Here is a 6,446-nt window from a genome sequence, read left to right as displayed (position 1 = left end):
TTCTCCTTCCAGCAAAGGTGGATCTAATGTTTCAAAGTGTGGAGGTTATTCACTCCCACAACTTCGAAAGCCAGGAAAAAGAACATTTCCTCCAACCTCATGGTCAAAAAGGCTGAAATCTTCACCTTTCCTTGTTTCCAAAACCCTGAGCCTGAAGACAACATGCTAAAAGGTTATATTTGTATTGCATGAGGAGAGAGGAGTGAATGAAGTGCTACAGCTCCTGTCTTAGTCTCACCAGGCATGTGGCACATAGCACATAACATTTTGGTGTCATCATTTCATGCTCATTCAGCTCCAGCCAGGATGGAAAACTCCAACTGGATAGAAAATTTCAAGTATAATGCATAGAACTAGAAAATAAGATTATAGAAAGGCTGATACAGAAAAAAAACCCACATAATTCTTCAAGAGGATGACAGTCAAGAATGATCACATCACCCATTTGTCCAGTTCTCCAGTCTACAGACCTAATGTTCCTTGCAGTGGAGAATTGCCTATTTTAAGGCAAAGGATTGTATATGTAAAAATCCACAAAGGTCTGCATGTTGCTTACTGTTCAGACAGTTCATTTATTTTCATGTGTCCTACTCTGGGCAGCAGGATCAAAATCTGATGCCACTGAAGTGGGAGTTTTGCCATTGACATGAACAGATAAGAGAACTTCCCTAGCTCTAGGCAAAAATTAGAAGGTATAGCTCTATCTTGAATATGTAATTACCAGGAAAGGAATTGACCCTTTGTCTGTGCTTAGATATTGTGTAACACTTTTGAGAGCCAGTTGGGCATAAAGAATGGTAAGCACCAGAAGAAATAAAATATTAATTCTAAAGCATACATCCTTTATTTCTTGGTTTACTCATAACTATATATATAACATATCATACAGCTTATCTGTATATATGTAAATTACTTTAAATGTAGCATGTATCTACATATATATGCACTTAGGTCATACATGCTACGTGCATACAGTTACAGTCTACAAGGAAAACAAAGCATTTTCTTATATATTAAGGTTTTGTCAATTCTGGTCATTATTTTCACACTTCTTCCTGACCTTTAGATACAAGGTAGTTCCTGAGCAATCTGGATTTCTGTCTCCTTCTTCCAGATTTCAGGGGGAGGGGAAAGTAATTTTTGTTTCTTCAGCTCAAACCTCCTGTGTGAAGAGGTTGGGCTAGACGTTTATAACACAAGGTCTTAGTTTGTCTAATTGTTGGGGGAGATGGAATCACTCAGTGTGAAATGTAGTGAAAAGTATTGGATTCCCAGGACAAGAAAGTGAAGATGTTTCTGTGCTGTCCAGGAGGGAACTAGCAAATGAAATTTCCCTGTGGCCAGAATTACAGATTGCAACGAAAGTTAAAATTTGAGCCACGTATTTCTCAAGTATAACGTGATATTTAACCAAAGAGCTGCACTGAGAAGGTCTGAATATCCTACAAGAACAGACACCAACTTTCATGGCACAATGGATGGAAACAAGCAAATTCCTTTTCTGCTCCCTCTGTGTTGCTGGGTCTTTGTCAGCCTCATTAATGCAAATAAGGGCCTCTCACCTTCTGACAATCCATCCTACATGAAGACTGGCCAGTAGAATGATTTTGACTGATCAAGGGATGTAAAGGTCAGAGGGCTACCAAAAGATGAGAAAGTGATTTAGTCATTGGAGGAAACTGAGAGTAGCTGTAAAAAGCTTTGGGCTGACTCAGTCATTCTGTTATAAAACAGTGAAAAAGAGAGAGAAAAAAGGTGATAGAGCACTGATGACACACACCCCAAAGCATCACCCTCACATTGATTTTCTGCAGCCTATTTTTTATCAGAATTACTCAAGTGAGTTCACCAGGACACTGGTGGACATTCCAGTCTATGTGGGTTTAACCGCACAAGGCAGAGTCTACACGACATGTCATGTTCTGGGGGATCTCTCTTTTGCAGGCACGAAAATAATTCATGAATAGAAAATGGCTTGCAGATTGCTTGCCAGATGTTCAGGTAGAGGATCTTTTTGGTATACAGCAGTATTACAGGAATGCAGTGGGCACTGTAGGTTAGCTTAGGAGAAAAAAAATATTGCCTGAAAATGTTACACTCCTTTCACATGTTTCTGGTTTTAGATACAGCAAGTGATGTTGATCTAGTTGCTAAATAATTTGTTCCATTCATCCATGCTTAGAAACATGCCATATATTTATAACCTCTAGTGGAAATAGAGGTCTCTCATTATGCTACTTATTTTTGTTTATCCAATATTATTAAGGTATTTTTACTTACAATATTCAAAAAACTGAACTCGTTCTTTTTTTTCTAAAAAGGTTCACAAAGCATTTTTATACTAAAAAAGATACATTGAAAGTAACATCTCTTTAGATAAGTACAGCTAGTTTTCAAGCTCATTCATGATTAAAATGAAGGGGGAATGTTTCCTTCAATGCAAATTTTGAGATATTTATTTTCCCAGACCTGTGCATAGAAGGTGGTTAACTCCATTTTGATTATGTAGGGCAAATATTGACTTGTTCACTTGTTACTTAAAATGTGATGTATGTCTGACATTTCGTTTCTGCTCTGGATTTTGTTATAAACTTAAACATAATTCTTTCCCATTTTTTCTCAAAAGATCTGTATTATTAGAGTTAATAGTAGACTTAGCATTATGGAGTTTAGGAAATATGTCTCTCTGAATTGTTCCTATTTCATGAACCTTTTAATTATTTTTATTTAGAAGGCATCATAAAATATATTACAGAATATTTGACAACCTGACCTTTCTGCACTACATGAGGTATTTTTTATTTCTAATGGTGAATTGCATAAATTAACATCAAATCTTTTTATTCCGTATATAGATTTAAAAGTATATTAAAAGATCAACATAAATTTTATAATTTCATGTAATGGAATGGAATTATTGCTTTTAATTAAATGAAGTGTTTTCAGGACTGGATTGCCATCTATAGTTTTAGTAATATCAAAGTCAAGTTACTGATGCATGAAAAAAAATCAAAACCTATGATATTTGGAAACCCAAACTGTTAGTAATTAGTAAATATTAGTTCCCTCAGCATTTTGGATAGGTTATTGACAATGGTAATTAGATTTCTTGCCCTCATAATTAGGATACATTTGAGCTTCCAGAATTTAAAAATTCTCCTTTGTCATAGCTGTGCTATATTCAGTAAATGTTAATCCCCTATTGTGATTTTGGAGGTACTTTTCTTCTTAACCAGCTAAGGAAAATATAACCCTAAGCAATGAGCTGCAAGAGCTTTAAAACTGCAGACATTATCAGCAGATGAACTATTACTTAGATAATGGGATTAATATTTTTGCATATGTGACCCAAAATAACTGGATTCAGATATTATATATATATACATATATATATATATGGTGTACCCCATCAAATGAGCAGCTGATAGAACCTGTTAAGTAGAAAGTGTTACCTGAAGGAGCCAAAGGAATAGAAAGTACAGGCAGCCTGGACACTGCTGGAGAAAGGGTTGAAAATCACATGAAATATCATGTTATCTGCCAGAGATAAGGTCCAAAAGCTGATCAGAGGCCACAAAGAGTCCTAATGGAAGTGGGTCTGCTGATGAGTTTTTATATTGAGAAAAAGAATGATTATTTTGCTGGCATGCCTCGGGGATGGCTGTGCCAGGTGAAGGACTACGGTGAGTACATAATGTTAAGTGATATTTTAATGTCCATAGATGAAGACCAAGACGTGCAAGACAAAAATAATTTGGAATTTTTTGGAATGTTCTACCAGCAGAAGACATACAGATATTGTTCAAAAGAGGGACTCACTTGAGTGTACAGGTGCTGTGCTGGTGGAAGGATCAAGATGTAAACTAAGTCTGAAGATGAGTTATTTGAGACACAGAGATCAAGTTCTGAAAGGAACAGCGTTATATTTAGAGCTAAAATATTCCGAAGTTAAAAAAAAAACAACCACTAGGACTGTTGAAAATTAAACCTATAGTGTTTGAGTTTCTATAGGAGATTAGAAATACAGTATGAGAAACAAAGGTTATTTTTATAAATAATGCATAATCACTCAATGCTGCCCCTCTTTCACAGCTCACGTGTGATGGTCGCCTCTCTTCTGACCCCATTAATTTAAAGTAAACTCTGATTTGGGGAAAAATATGCAATGACACATCTATTTCCATGCAGCAAGCAATGCTTTGCTGTAATCTGCATTTCATTTCGCTATTTCTAGATCAAAATCCTGACACCAGTGCTCAGGTCCTTCTGATTTTCTCCCTGTTCACACTTCACCTACAGATCACCACATCACTTCCTTTACATCACCCATCTCATTGTGCTGAAAGGCCCAGGGGTTATATTCTTGTGAGATCATTCACTTTTTCCCCAGATGATGTTAGTCATTATTTCTTCCATTTTGCCTTTCTGTTTCTGCTCAGTAGGCCAATGTGTACTTCAAAACTCTGCCCCGGGTTTCTGCCCTAAACTCACCATTCAGGTGGCTTCACTTGTCCATCTCCTGGTTTTTTGCCTTCACCTCCTCTTATGCTGCACTAATTCTGGGACCACTCCACTCACACTAAGCTAAAATTAGCAGTAGTTATTCTTTACTCTGCTATTATAAGGCTGTCTAGGGGGCACTTATCAAAGCAGTGAAGCAGATTGCAGGTTCCTAACTTTTTAGATGCAGCTATGAGGAAATAGTTGCATATCCTCAACCTCTGGCACAAGCACACATTGTTAATTCCTGGCTGTCAGCTTGAAACCAAAAGGAAATGGAATTCCACTCAGAAAAAATTACGTGCATCCAGCTCCCTGACTGAGGAGATAGATGCCTTCCCTTGTTTTTCCACCTGCATTGCCTTGCACTGAGTGTATAAGAAACAAGATACTGTTACCTGTGTCCTCTGTAATTCTGAACATTGCCAATGCACGCCTGTTCCCAGGGCCATGACCTTTGTGCCTCCCCACTTACCCACTTCTGTGCTTCTCTTTCCTCTGTCCATTTTCTTCTTCTCCTTTATCCATACAGGCTTGTAAATCTGACAGAGAAATATGGCTCCACATAGGACTTTGGAAAACATCTTCCTTGGTTTATAAGTCTCCTCATTACAAGGTACACAAAGATAGCAACGACGCTCAGAGAGGAGAAGGAAAGTAATTTTAATTCTATCAAGACTCCTAATTCAAACTGCTGCAAATGTTAATAGATTTCCAGTGCAATACCAGCTAATCCTACACTACCAATTTTTATAGTGGGAGAATCACCTGCCCTGATGTAGCATGTAACCCTTGTATAACAAGGAATAAATGATGCTCCTCGTGCGGTGGTGAGACAAAGAGATTTTATTCGAACTCGCGCGCCCTTTTATCCTTACATATCATGTGACTTTCTTAACCAACCAGTTTACTAACTCTGGGGCATGCTCCTTGGGCTCTGTACCTGGCACATCCTCTGTGCCACCTTTGGCCCGCCCCTACACATCCCCTCTTTTAATTATATTAAGAAGTCACAAAAACAGTATGAACAAAAATGCAAACAACAATGCAAACAACAATTTTAACAATCAAAACATTATAAAACTACTAAGCTTCGCAGTGATCCGGCACATTGCTTGCTCAGTTGCTTAACTCTAATGTAAACCTTTTAAAACCTTCTTATATTCCTATAGGGTAGTGCAACTTGGATAATTACTTTATTAACTTGGGGCTTATCTTAACTGTCTATAAACTTATAACTTTTTAATCTGAGGGTTTTTATAACTGGGGATTTCAAACTTTATTTAAGAACAGGGTAATCTTAGCAAACTACAATTTCTCAAAAGCGACCTGTGGCTGAGGTAATGTTATTTGTGAGGTGTTTGGTTTTTATTATTTGACCAGTCACACAACCATTTTCATTCACACACTCATATCATACATCGGTGGCCACCGCACTGAACACACACATGAACACACACACACACACATTCCAGAGACTGCTTTTCACCACGTTGGTCATTTCCTAATGTAAACTTGAAAACATAACATAACTCTTTTCCAAACTTCTGCGTTGCTCTGGTTCCTGCTGCTGTGGTCACGTAGTTGAATAGGGTTTTACACACCTGGAAGAGACCTGCTTGAGTTCTTTTCTATAACTTTTAGGCATAGCTTTCTCTCCATGTCACAAACCTAGGTATCTCATCCATCGTCCTGAAATCAAATCTTACTATGATTAGCAACTTTGGAGAAACAAACGCCTGAGGTGTGTGCTGTTTTCAGACCTGCTTCTTTCAGCACTGTCACAACTCAAAAATTTATAACATACATGGCTTTATACAGATGTTCTTACAGGTTACACCAGTTCTCCCCCTTTTTGTTTAAACTTAGCACGTGTTTCAATATGTGTTTTTACTGTTTTATGGATCAGTGTGAAATGCTTGACATGAGAATTTTCCTATTTCATA

Source organism: Pseudopipra pipra, chromosome 2, assembly GCF_036250125.1.
Source record: "Pseudopipra pipra isolate bDixPip1 chromosome 2, bDixPip1.hap1, whole genome shotgun sequence".
In the NCBI taxonomy this organism is placed as follows: Eukaryota; Metazoa; Chordata; class Aves; order Passeriformes; family Pipridae; genus Pseudopipra; species Pseudopipra pipra.
The sequence above is the reverse complement of the archived record's forward strand: the minus strand, read 5'-3'. Positions refer to the sequence as shown.